This window comes from Pongo pygmaeus, chromosome 1 (genome assembly GCF_028885625.2).
Source record: "Pongo pygmaeus isolate AG05252 chromosome 1, NHGRI_mPonPyg2-v2.0_pri, whole genome shotgun sequence".
Taxonomy (NCBI): domain Eukaryota; kingdom Metazoa; phylum Chordata; class Mammalia; order Primates; family Hominidae; genus Pongo; species Pongo pygmaeus.
In genome coordinates, this window is record NC_072373.2 from 122,871,239 (window position 1) to 122,886,231 (window position 14,993).

The window sequence follows — 14,993 nt, forward strand, 5'->3', positions numbered from 1 at the left end:
CTGTATATTAATTACATTTGGATTTGTTCTCCAATTATTTGTGTGTTTGTATTATTTGATTATTTCTCTATTAAGTGGTTTGACTTTTTTTTATTATTATTATACTTTAAGTTTTAGGGTACATGTGCACAATGTGCATGTTAGTTACATATGTATACATGTGCCATGCTGGTGTGCTGCACCCATTAACTCGCCATTTAGCATTAGGTATATCTCCTAATGCTATCCCTCCCCCATCCCCCCACCCCACAACAGTCCCCAGAGTGTGATGTTCCCCTTCCTGTGTCCATGTGTTCTCACTGTTCAATTCCCATCTATAAGTGAGAACATGCAGTGTTTGGTTTTTTGTCCTTGTGATAGTTTACTGAGAATGATGATTTCCAATTTCATCCATGTCCCTATAAAGGACATGAACTCATCATTTTTGATGGCTGCATAGTATTCCATGGTGTATATGTGCCACATTTTCTTAATCCAGTCTATCATTGTTGGATATTTGGGTTGGTTCCAAGTCTTTGCTATTATGAATAATGCCACAGTAAACATACGTGTGCATGTGTCTTTATAGCAGCATGATTTATAGTCCTTTGGGTATATACCCAGTAATGGGATGGCTGGGTCAAATGGTATTTCTAGTTCTAGATCCCTGAGGAATCACCACACTGACTTCCACAATGGTTGGACTAGTTTACAGTCCCACCAACAGTGTAAAAGTGTTCCTATTTCTCCACATCCTCTCCAGCACCTGTTGTTTCCTGACTTTTTAATGATTGCCATTCTAACTGGTGTAAGATGGTATCTCATTGTGGTTTTGATTTGCAGTTCTCTGATGGCCCATGATGATGAGCATTTTTTCATGTGTCTTTTGGCTGCATAAATGTCTTCTTTTGAGAAGTGTCTGTTCATATCCTTTGCCCATTTTTTGATGGGGTTGTTTGTTTTTTTCTTGTAAATTTGTTGGAGTTCATTGTAGATTCTGGATATTAGCCCTTTGTCAGATGAGTAGGTTGCGAAAATTTTCTCCCATTTTGTAGGTTGCCTGTTCACTCTGATAGTAGTTTCTTTTACTGTGCAGAAGCTCTTTAGTTTAATGAGATCCCATTTGTCAATTTTGGCTTTTGTTGCCATTGCTTTTGGTGTTTTAGACATGAAGTCCTTGTCCATGCCTATGTCCTGAATGGTAATGCCTAGGTTTTCTTCTAGGGTTTTTATGGTTTTAGGTCTAATGTTGAAGTCTTTAATCCATCTTGAATTAATTTTTGTATAAGGTGTAATGAAGGGACCCAGTTTCAGCTTTCTACATAAGGCTAGCCAGTTTTCCCAGCACCATTTATTAAATAGGGAATCCTTTCCCCATTGCTTGTTTTTCTCAGGTTTGGTGGTTTGACTTTTTCTTATGAATCTGGAAAAAGTTCTTTTTGTACTATGGTTAGCGAATTTTTTTTTTTTCTGTTAAATATGTTGAAAATATTTTTAATCTGTTTTTTACTGTTTTATGGTATTATTTTCCACACAAAAAAGTTTAATTTCTACATAGTCAAATATAGCTATCTTAGCTTTTAAAACTTCTGCATTTTTCATTTTAAGAAGTTTTCCCTATCCAAAGTTATATTTGCATATCCATCTTTTTTTATGTATTTCATTTTATATTTAGTTTCTTAACACATTTGGATTTATTTTTGTATCTTTTCATGTATGAGGTACCAGTTCAGCTTTATGTATTGCCAGATGGATGGCCAGTTGTTCCAACATTCTTTATTAAATAAATTATATATTTGCTGATTAATAAACCACCTTTGTCAAATAGTGGATCTCCACTTATGCTGTGTTATATTTCTAACATAGTTTTGTTCCATAGATCTATTTTTTGTTCCTATGACAATACGATTGAATTGCAGAAAATATATAATAATTTTTAATATCAGGTGGAATGAATATGCTTCCATTACCTGTTTCTTTAAAAGTTTCTATAATTCTGCTATAATAACTTTACGATACTTTATCCATATCCCTTTAAAAAATCTGTGGTGTTGGAACTAAAAAATATATATTAATTTTTGGGGAAACTTACTTTTTAATGATACTAAGTTTTCCCATCTAAGAATATAGTATAGATCTTCATTTGCTTGTTTTGGTTTTTTGCCCTTTAATGACAAGCTTTTCATGTTGTTCTTCACTTAGATCTTGAATTTTCTTGTTAAATTAACACCTTAGTATCTGAGTTTTTGTTGTTATTGTAAATGTATTATTTTGTACCATTTCAATTTCAAGCCACATTGCTAGTATAAAAAAGCTATTGATTTCTGTATTATATCTTGCATTTGTCCTCCTTACCAATCTTTCTTCTTAATCTTACTGTTCTCCTACTGAAGAATTTTGTTTCTGCTTTTTATTCCTTTTTGTTGTATGTTTGAGGGGCTTGAAATGGGCATTAGAATTGCCATAAAAGAAATTCCTAGAGAAATAAAAATTTAATATTATGTTATAGCAGGTTAAACAGTATTTTAAAAGTAAAAAGTTGGTTTGTTTTATTTTTCTGTTTGTTTTTTAATCCTTTACCTCCTATTTGAAATATAAAGCACTGGGCTTTTGGATTACATCACAGAGTTTATTCCGTAATGAAAGGAAGCTACCTCAGGATGTAACATAGAAGCAGTAAAAGGGAACTTTACTCCTTTTTCATCCTGGGATAATTATGAGTAGAGACAACTGAAGATGAGAGCAAAGTTAGTGAGATATTGGATTGAATATACAGATTCATGAGAACTTGAAAGCTTGAAAATCGTGGATGGGGAGGACTCTAGCTACAGTCCCCATTAGTGATCTGAAGAGGTCACCATACAGAACAAATCTATGCTAACATGGGAATCATGGTCAACCACAAAGAGGGTCTATTTTGTAGTTCAGGGGGTCCTTTTGGTGGTGTGTGGCATGGACACAGACATGAGAACTGGTAAGAATCCTATGGAGCCATAGTGGAAGCCAGGTGTCATTATACAATAGTTCTTGGTCATGCAGGTATTTTTCAGAGGCAGAGATAAACCAGGTGCCAGATGAAGCATTTCATAGAAACTCAAAATGTCTTCAGAACTACTGAGAGCCTAGCAAAGGCTTACCCAGCAGAGAGGAGCCACCAGGTCTGAATCAAGCTGAAAAATAATAGACCACAATTTTATCAGTCAAAGAGAGGATCCTAACAATCAAAGATAGGATAAAGCCTGCAAAACACTGGTGGACTCAAGTTGGCGCACATGCAGAGATTAGCACAAGGTCAAATAAGGCTCTCCTGCACACTCAGGCACCATTCTAAGGGAACATAGGAAGAAGGGAATAAACAAAAAGATTCACTAAAGAGAATATTTAAATTGTTACATTATAATTAGTGTAAAATAATTTGACTAAAATTGGATTTTTTTCTTGCCACTGTTAAAGAAAAAAATTTTTGCCCTGGACACTTAGTAAAAATTGCAAGGAATATTTTATTCAAGACTTGCAGTAAGGGTCAAAACTATTGTAATAAAGAGAGATTGAACTCAATTCCTAATACAAAAGAACAAATAGGAATTTAACGCCGACTTCAGGATAAGGGAGTGGATGGAAAATTACTAAGAGGAACTTGGTTGGTATCGATGATGGAGGAAGAGAAGTTTGATTGAATATCAAGGGCAGGGGATTCTTGCTAAGTTGGCTTAGCAGGATTCTTTGTTAAACTGACTTAGAGGAAGTTGTCAGTAATGCTGAGTTGACAATGTACAACCTCACCTGCTGATCCATAGCAATTTTTTTCCTTTAATGTAAAATAAATTTCTCTGTTTTGTTGATAATGCTCTTCCTATAATTATCACAAAGCCCTCTTTTACTCATTCTCTAAATTTTTAATAAATGATGACATAACATCCTGTATACTTTTTTCTAACTTAACTTTAACTTTTAAGTTTTACATACATAGTTTAAAAAGTCAAATAGTTCTATAAGTTTAATAATGAAAATAATGATTCCTACCTCGTCACAATACACCTTTGATCCATAGATTCTTTAACAAAGTAAGGTCCATATTGCCAATATTAATTGAATTATTTTTTTGAATAATGATACAGTTGAAATAATTTTTCTTTCAAAGCTTAGATTTATTTAGAATTCACAAATGAGAATTGTAGGAATTTCTTAGGGATGTTGTGTTCCTCATGATTATTTTGGTAAACATTCCAAATATTCTTTTTCTTTTTCTGTGTTGTTGTTATTGTTTGTTTGTTTTTTGTTTTGTTTCTAAAAGAAACTGCTTTCTTGAATTTTACTGGCCTATTCTTTCTCTCCTTTCCTTTTCTGTTTCTTCTATTAACTCTTCTTGGTGCAATTCAAATAGCACCTCTTCCTGTAGCTAGTCACCTTCCCTTTTTTGGTCTCATTTGGCACTTACTTCATTATATTACAACTGTTTATGTATTTGTCTCCTCTTCTACCTTGTGAATTCATGAAGGACAGAAGCTGAATCTGACTGAGTTTTGTACATACCACACTAATACATGGCAGAGCACAGAAAAAGTCCTCAAAGACAATTTTGTATGTAAGTTCTGTAGAATAAGCAGAAATAAAAAAAAAAACGGGATATTTATAAACTATATCAAGAAATGACACAAGGAAGCCAGTTTACTTTTTTATCTTTGTCACAGAAATAGGATCTCCATATTATATATTTTTAAGCAACAACAAAACGTTTTCTACTTCTGTATGTTGTTATTTAGTTACATGGCTATTGGGAAAGAAAAAAGAGACACTTAGAAAATATTTAAGGAGATGGAAAAGAGAGTGATTAGAATACTGGGAGTCAGGGTTTAGAAGAAGGACTAAGGATTGTGTTCACACTAGGAAGAATTTTAGTTTTATACTTTTTAATTTTTAATTTTTGTGGGTACATATTAGGTGAATATATATATATTATATATTGGGTACATGAGATGGTTTGATAAGGCATACAGTGTGAGATAAACATATCATGGAGAATGGGGTATTCGTCCCCACAAGCATTTATCCTTTGAGTTACAAACAACCCAATTACTCTCTTTAATTTATTTCAAAATATAAGATTACGTTATTATTGACTATAGTCACCCCGTTGTGACTATAGTTGTGTGTTTCTCTATAGTGTTGTTTGAACTCCTTATACATTCTATCCTTTGTCAGATGGGTAGGTTTCATTTGTTCTTTCTAACTATATATTTGCCATTTGTATGTCTTCTTTTAAGAAATGTCTATTTGAATCTTTTGCCCATTTTTTCATCAGATTATTATAATTTTTTCTATAGAGTTGTTCGGACTCCTTATACATTCTATCCCTTGTCAGATGGGTAGGTCTTATTCATTCTTTCTAACTATATATAATTTTCGTACCCATTAACCATTCCCACCTCCCCCATACCCTTCTACTACCCTTTCCAGCCTTTGGTAACCATCCTTCTACTCTCTATGTCCATGAGTTCAATTGTTTTGATTTTTAGATCCCACAAATGAGTGAGAACATGTCATGTTTGTCTTTTTGCGCCTGGCTTATTTTCATTAACATAATGATCTCCAACTCCATCCACGTTGTTGCAAATGATTGGATCTCATTCTTTCTTTCTCTCTCTCTTTTTTTTTTGACATAGTCTCAGTCTGTCAGTGAGGCTGGAGTGCAGTGGCGTGATCTCAGCTCACTGAAACCTCTGCCTCACGGGTTCAACTGATTCTCCTGCCTCAACCTCCTGAGTAGCTGGGATTACAGGTGCCCGCCACCACGCCCAGCTAATTTTTGTGTTTTTAGTAGAGATGGGGTTTCACCATGTTGGTCAGGCTGGTCTTGAACTCCTGACCTCATGATCCGCCCGCCTTGGCCTCCCAAAGTGCTGAGATTACAGGCGTGAGCCACCGCACCCAGCCTCATTCTTTCTTACGGCTGAATACTACTCCATTGTGTGTATGTACCACATTTTCCTCATTAATTCACGTGTTGATGGACAGTTAGGTTGCTTACAAATTTAAGCTATTGTAAACAGAGCTGCAACAAATATAGGAGTGCAGACATCTCTTTAATATATTCATTTCCTTTCTTTTGGGTATATACCCAGAAGTGGGATTGCTGGATCATATGGTAGCTCAGTATTTATTCTTTTGAGGAACCTCCAAACTGTTCTCCATAGTGGTTGTACTAATTTACATACCCACCAACAGTGTACAGTTGTTCCCTTTTCTCCACATCCTCACCAGCATTTGTTATTGCCTCTGTTTTGGATATAAGCCATTTTAACTGGGGTGAGACGATATCTCATTGTAGTTTTGATTTTCCTTTCTCTGATTATCAGTGATGATGTTGAGTACATTTTCATATTCTTATTTGCCATTCGTATGTCTTCTTTTAAGAAATGTCTATTTGAATCTTTTGCCTGTTTTTTGATCCATATATTAGACTTTTTCTATAGAGTCTTTTGAACTCCTTATACATTCTATCCCTTGTCAGATGGGTAGTTTACAAATGTTTTCTCCTATTCTGTTGGCTATTTCTTCACTATTTTGATGGTATCTTTTGTGGCACAGAAGCTTTTTAACTTGATGTGATCTCATTTGTCCATTTTTGCTTTGGTTACTTGTGCTTGTGGGGTATTGCTGAAGAAAATTTTTGCCCAAACCAATATCCTAGAGATTTTCCCCAATGTTTTCTTGTAGTGGTTTCATAGCTTAAGGTATTAGATTTAAGCCTTTAATCCATTTTGATTTGATTTGATTTTTGTATATGGCAAGAGATAGGGGTCTAATTTTATTCTTCTTCATATGGATATCAAGTTTTCCCAGTACCATTTATTGAAAAGACTGTCTTTTCCTTAATGTATGTTCTTAGCACCTGTGTCAGAAATGAGTTCACTGTAGGTGTGTGCGTTTGTTAGTTTTATACTTAATCCAACAATTATTTAATTATGTCAATACACAAGCCTACAGAACTCTAAAGGAGCAACATATTACTAGTAAATAAATAACTACATCTCAGTAGCAAAGGCTATTTATGAATGAGAGATCTCATGTCACTGGTGGCATTTAAACTGGAGCTGAATGACTATGAGTAATATTATGAAAGGCTTGGTCTAGGTCAATCATTTCCAACCTCTGCTCCTTACTGGAGTTCCTCAGTAGTTCTCAGGTTTTGAGAGAGGGGGAGCTGATGAGGTGTTTATCATTCCCTTCAATTAGAACAGTTGTGCTTTTATTAGTTTTATGTGTTGGGGTTTCAAGTAAAGAAGTTAAAGGAGTGTTCCACTGATTGAACAACTTTTGAAAACTGCTCGTCTGTATTACATTGCTTCTCAAACTTGGCTGTGCATCAGAATCCCCTGGAGAGATTCATAAAAGCGCTAGTTTCTGGGTACTTTTCCATACCTACTAAATCCAAATCTATGGAGTTGGATTGTGATGTCTATATTTTTACCAAGCTCCCCAGGCAAGTTTTATTCAGCTGGCTTTGAAAGTAGTGTCCTCTAAGGATCTTTCCAAATTTTGTTTCTGTAATTCTTTTTAAATTTAGTTAAACAAGAAAAAATATTCACAATCACAGGTAGTATCTAATTCCATACTTGTGGACTATCAGGAAAACTAGTAAAAGTATAAAAACAACTAAATAGATACCTAACATCATAGTAGCCTAAACTAGATTAATGAAGTACACACAAAAAAAGGATTGCTTGAGTAAATATAGAAATGCCTAAGCAATACACAATCTTTATATATACACAATCTTTTTATATGCACAATCTTTATATATATATATATATATATATATATATGCTATATTTAGAATACTGAGAAGGAAAAATATAACCTAAGGGAGAGGGCTCCACATTTTTATGAAGATTTTAAAGGTGCCCAACACGTTAGCATTTCAAAGTACAAACTCTCATTTAGGTTTTCCAACACCTATATAAGGTAAATGATATTATTCTCATTTTAGAAATGGGAAAACTGAGGTCTAGAAAGAGGAAGTAACTTGCCCAAAGACACGAAGCTGATGCATGTTGATGTCAATGTTGGAATTCACATTTTCTATGTTCATATCAATGTTCATCATAATAAACTGCCCTGACCCCAGGTAACACATAAGGAGGTGGAGAAAGTTTTAGCTGATTAACTCCAGAAAATGTAGCAAATGTTGGAAACTGCCACAGAAACTACTTTTTCTCTCTCCCTCTCTGCTCTCTGTCTCTTTCTCTTACTCTGTGTGTGTGCGTCTTTCTGTCTGTCTGTATCTGTCTCTCCGTCGCTCTCTTTCACATACATGCACACGCTATCGCTCTTTCTCTCTCCCTCTTTATCTCTCAGATATACTCCTAGATACATAAAAGCCAGGAGAAAGTAAAACAAAGGCAAAAGGAGATTAGCGTACAACCAACATTTGTGTTTCTTTTATTTCAGTACCACAGATACTGAGAAGCTAAGAATTTCGTTTGGAGGAAAGAGCAAGAGATTTAGAGATAGAAAATCTCAGTTCATGTCCTGTTTGTAACTTTCCTCACCTCCAGGATAAGTAATAACACCACTGCCACAGAATATCATGAAGACTAAATGAGGCTTTTTGCAGCAATAGAGCATCCTTTATATGGCAAGGGATTCCAGATAGTTGAGGATGGAATTGATGCATTGCATTATCTTCTCTTGAGAGGAACTGTGTCTAATCAAGACAAATTTGAGAAGAATTCGATTATATATGTAGTGTGCTTGCCAATGTCTATACAAGGGACATATGAATGTCTTCCTTCCTTCCTTCTTTCATGCCACAATATTTACTGGGCACCTCCTTCGTTCATTGTCATATTCTGGTCTGTGGGGATGATAGAGAAGGTCCTTGATCTTATAAAACTAACAAACCATTCAAAAAGAGGTAAATAAAAGCAAGTAAAATTCAAAATAAGATAACTGAAGATATGTTGTAGCTATGAAAAAAGGAACTGGCAATGATATAAAGCAAGTCTTCTATACTGACAGTATAGTAACAGGGTTGTCGGAAAAGGTCTTTCTGAGGAAGTATCTGAACTGAGAACTGAAGAATAAAAAGGAGATTCATGCAATTGTGTAAGGAAGAACATTCCATGCAGAGGAACAGAAGTGCAAACGCTCCTAATCCTTACTGGCTTAGCCCCAGTATCTCCTCAGCTCTCCTGAAGTTCACAGTTCTGGTTACCTAGTCCTAGGTTCTTCCAGACTTGATCTCTTGCTCACTTATTGCATCTTTGGTACCAGAATATCACTGTCCACTTCTATCAATGGGTATGACATTCTTATTTGGACTTTGTTCTTTTCCTAATCAAAACTAAATTCTTCTTGTTTGAACTATGTTCTCATTGTTCTGCCAGACAATACTTCTACAGATTCATAGGAATGTGTATCTTTTATTTCTATAAACAGTTTACCTAACAATGTACACAGTAAGTAATTTTCACAAGTAATTTTTACATCTAATTGTGGTGTCTTTTCAAGACTGGAATATAGATATACAATTCTGGATAGAAAAAAGCCTTTAATTTTGGAGTAAATAGTTTGCTTCTAAGGGTCCTGGGGATCATGCGATTTAATTAGAGTATGTGATAGTGACTTGCTAATTATAAAAGCTACTAGTAGCTTCTGGTTCCTACTCTAACTCCTCAAAGCTGGAATTTCCTGGGTGAGGGAACATATATTCCGAATTTTGTTTCAATGGCAGACTTGTCAATAGTTAGCTGTTTATTGATGATATGCTGCAGGGGTGGTCCAAGAGCTAGTTTTCATTAATATTTGTCAATACCTTGAGTGAAGGAAAAGCAAATTAACTTCCTGTGTTAGCAGAAGATTCTAAATGTGATGTGGAAAATGTCTTCAGAGAACCAAATTGCACTTTAAGTAACCATGATAGGTTTATTTGATAGTGAAAATGAATAATCCAAAGTTTATTCTTTTTTGTTCTTTATAGAATATCCTGTAGAAGTAGCAGTGGACTAACAACGGTAATAAAAAGTCCAAAAGTTAGTTCAAAATGGAAAAAATCATAAAAGCAAAGACCATGACTCACTATTCATCTAACTGCTTCCAGCCTCCCTCCTGACCCAAAATGACAGATTATCCTCGTCCCCAGCAACCTGGCAGCACGTGAATGGAAACATAGCACAGCAAGTCTCTCACTTTCGATAGATTGGATGTCAAGAATAAAGAGTAATATGATAATAGCAAGAAGGTAAGAGCAATACAACAGGGCTTAATGGGTGAGTGTTTTCAGGATATGGGAAAAATTGCTACCTTTTAAAGATGTATCTGTACAAATGACACCTTCAAAGGAGCAACTAAAGGTTTTAGGGTGTTGGGGGTTTATAGGCACATCTGTAATTTCAGGCATCTGTGGCTGCCCTAAAATACAGAGGTAAAAGGGAAGCTTAATTTCACTCTGTGTATGAGCTGTCATTATTATGTTTGTGTTTCATTTCTCTAAAAGAGGCTTTAACAGTTTCATTGCATACATTCTTTTTACTCTAAGTTCCTTACTCTCATATTGAAAGAAGGGGCCATCAATAACTATGAAATAAGTATCTACATTATTAAGGAAATACCACAGAGAAGTAAAAAGGCACAGGATAAATATGAAATTAATATTTATTCTAGGCTATCTAACAGTATATGCTATATATCTTTTAATTTGAAGTTGTTACTGAGGTAGCTCTGTGTCTTTATTCAGTCATCATTCATTCATCCATTAACAATTTTTAACATATAATAGTGTCTTCTGGACACTCTGATAAATCCTGGAGATTTTGTGGTGAGCAAGATAAACACTTTGTTCTGAGATTATAACTCAGTGGGGAAAAAATTAAACAAGTTTTACAAATAAAATAATAAATGCTATCTTAGAGGAGTATGTTTTTCTCTTATCACAGACAGAGGTCAAGTCAAAAAAAAGCTTGCATGTGAACAACATTTAAGTTGATCCATAAAGGAAGGGAAGAATGATCAGGAGGGAAGGGAGGGACAGATAACATAGTCAAATCTTTAAAAATGTGAGAGCATGGAGTTATTGCTATAAGTGGAACGTGGTGGTAGCGGCGGTGGGGGTTGTGTGTGTGTGCACTGCTACAACAATTTTTGGAATTTCAAAAACAACAATTGTTATGAATTTTAGATTCAGTAAGGACAACTCTGCTCCAAAAATAATGCAAATGCTTTATCGTGTTGTTGTGATAATTGTTCTCTGGAATAGTAGCTTTTATTTAACTTTGACCTATACTAAGAAATACATTTACTTCATTGGTAAGTACACATGTATATGAAATAAATGCTTCATAAAATAATACCTACCTTACTCTAGTGTGAGGCACTCATATTTTTAATGTATTCTGATTTTTTTCCATTTTTTTCTTCTTAAAATTGACCATTTTAACCATGTTTAAACACATAGTTCAGTAGCACTAAGTATATTCATATATTGAGCAGCTACCACCCCATCCATCTCTAGAACATTTTTAATTTTCCTAAATTGAAATTTTGTACCCATTCAACAATAATTCCCCATTACTCCATTCCCTGGCAACCACCATTTTACTTCTTGTCTCTGTGAACTTGACTGCTCTTGACCTCATAGAAGTGGAATCATGTAATATTTATTCTCTTGTGATTGGTTTATTTCACTTAATATAATGTCTTCTAGATTCATACATGTTGTAACACATGTCAGAATTTCATTCCTTTATAAGGTTTTCTTCATTTTGAAAATTTAGTGTTCTAATGATTTACATATACAAACTCATTTAAACCTAACAACAAGCTATACATATATATATATATTTTCTATTCCATTATACAAACACATTTTAGATCCACTGAAATATCCTTGCCTCACCCATGAGTCAAAGCTCATATTTTGAAATCTCTGATCAATAGCATGTCCTGAAGCTAAGTCTTAGTTAAATGCAAGGCATGGATTCAGGGACAACATAAGATGAAGAAAAATAAAGATATTAAAAAAGCAACCAATTGATATGAGTCTAGATTGTGTGCATACTAAAAATGAAAAGCAATACAGTTTGCATTGGTTAGGATCCAAGATGATGGTGACATTATAAAGTCTAAGAACTGATGAAAGACCCTGAACCCTGATGTATGAAAAAATGACAAAAAGAATGCTTAGTCCAGCAAATATGATTACTTTTTAAGTATCAAGGACTATTTTAATTATAATTGCTCTAGTTACTATTAACACATGGCATGGTAATAATAATAACCCACACTTAACAGTGTGTGTTAAAGTGTTAGGCACTCTTCTCAGTCCTTGTGGCAAAGACATATATATATTTCACTTAATATAATGTCTTTTACATTCATACATGTTTTAGCATGTGTCAGAATTTCCTTCCTTTATAAGGCTTTCTCCATTTTGAAAACATAAGATAAAGAGCAATAAAGATATCGAAAAATGAACCAATTGATATGTATCTATGTTGTGTGCATACCAAAAACTAAAAGTAATATACTTTGCACTGGTTAGGATCCAAAATGTTGGTGACATTATGAAGTCTAAGAACTGATGAAAGACCCTCAGCAATGATGTATGAGGAACCACCAAACCAAACCCACTTACTGTTCCTTATGCCTGCTATTTAGAACAGAGATCTAATAGCAGCAATCAAGTCTCCACCTGTGACTGGCACCAAATCTACTTACTATTTTTCCTAGGCAAATCACTGGCCTTCATTTTCCAGGGCTTTTATGTGTGAGCGTTGCACATGACTGATGACTGGTTCTGGACAGTAGGATGTGAGTTGAAGAGGTGTGGGACAGTTTTAGGCCATGGTAGCTAAGAGCCTGTGTCCTTCTTCACTCTTCTGTGTTGTGATTACCTGTATCGAAAACAGAGAATACAGTGGAAGATGCCAAGGTCCTGTGGGGCAATGATGCTCCCAGGTAGAAGGAGACTGTATCCTTGAATTGTCCAGTTTTATAGTGACAACAAGAAGAAATAAGTCTTTTTTGTCATAAGGCTCTAGGATTTGGGGCTTTTCCTTTGATACAGCAGTTAGCTTACCCTGATTAAAACTGGACCTAACATATTAACTTATGAATCTTCCAAACAACCCTCTGAGATAAGACATGTTACTTTCCTTATAGCTATTGTAAATATGATAAAAAGGAGACAAGAGAGTTTCAGTAGCTTTCCCAAGGTCACACAGCTAGTAAGTGTTAGGGGCCGAGGTTCAAACCAAGCAGCCTGGTTCCAGAGTTCATGCTCTTTACCATTCAAGTTTAGCCATTGGCACTAGATAGCATTTAACTCATTTAAGTATAGCAGCAATTCCATGAGGTGTTATCCTTATTGTATAAGTGAGGAAATTGAGTTTGAGAAATAATAAATGTTTCTTATGTCCAGAATTAACACTTGAGCTCATGTTTGTAAGATTCCAGAACTCTTTTTTGGATGCCATGTTTTTTACAACATGGCATACAATGTAGATGAAGAATTGATGAAATTCTGTAGAGCAGAGGAAGCCACAGCAGCAGAAGCCACAAAGAACTCAATTTTGGTTTAACCACGGAAGATTTTTCTAGCGATTTTACCTATCCTAAAAACAGAATGAGGTTGCCTCATGAGGTGGTGACTCCCAATCACGGGATTGTGACACAGGCTAGATGAGATTTTGAGACAGATTTTTTTTAAAGAGGATTAGTGCGTGGGCTGTGTGTTCTACTTGGAAATCGAAAATGCCCTTGATATGTGAAATTCTGTGATAAGGACCTGTTAGAAGGTTGGGTACTAAGGATTCCACAGTGCAGAGCCTGGACTGCACAGCCATATGGGAAGTGACAATCTGTGGAACTTGAATGTGGCGGTTAGATAGAGTTAATAATTAATGATCTGTAATTTCCATCATCTATTTGATGTTGTTAGAATTAGGTGCCAGTTGCAGGTGGAGACTTGATCGCTGCTGTTAGACCTCTCTTCTAATTAGCAGGCATAAGAATCTGGTTGTGAACCTGCAATGTTGCTGAAGGCAAGGGAAACAACCTCAAAGAGAAGTGACAGAAGAAGAACAGATGTAAATGTTTTATGTCCTGATAGGCCATTTCCTTGCCCCTGCCTCTGTCTGGAGACTCAGTGTCCTGAAACACATCTATTCTCTTCAAGGAGGCTGCCTGACCCTGACCAGACGCTTCATCATTTAATGTATTCATTATGTCTGAGGTCGGCTTCAATTTTTCAGGTCCTCCTCTAGCTGCCTGGGGATAAGTGCATAAAAAGCCTATCATCAAAACATCATGCCCTCAGCTCCACAAGTCTTCTGGTATCCTTTCCGAATTTCAAAAACATAGATAAAATGCAAGTCACATTTTACATCCAATGTGGGATAATTTTTTTCTTGGCTTTACAGTATGTGCCAAATTTGATTCCTGTGACAATTCATATTGTACAAAGTGAAAGAAAGCTTTTTAGCCTGCTCTTTTTTTCTTCCTTCCATATGGCTGATTGATTCATCTCATACTACAAACTTTTTCTCTCCCTAAAATGTGATCTCTGGTGCTTTAAATGAATATATCATTGCTTAAATGGTGCAGCGTGGCACTGTGTTTCCATTTCAAAGCACAGGCTATGGAGTTGGAGGGAACTGTGATTAAAATACAGCTCTGACAACTTATTATCTATGAAACACTGAGCAAGTCACTTAACTTCTCTGGGTCTCCATTTCCTCAACTGAAAAATAGACATGAATCTGAAGCTGCAAATTTCTTCTCTCATCTAAGATTTTTCATATCCCTTAATTACATTGTTTATTATGTATTAATTTATAACAAATATTCATTTCACAATTTCTGTGTTTCAGTCAGTTTTAAGCACAGAGCAGATATCAGCGAATAGGGGCAGAGTGGTACCTGCTCTCATGGAGCTCAAAGTATGCTAGAAAATATAAATTAAACAACCAATTACCCAGTTTATAACTTAATTACAAAGGTGAGTGGTGCCGTGA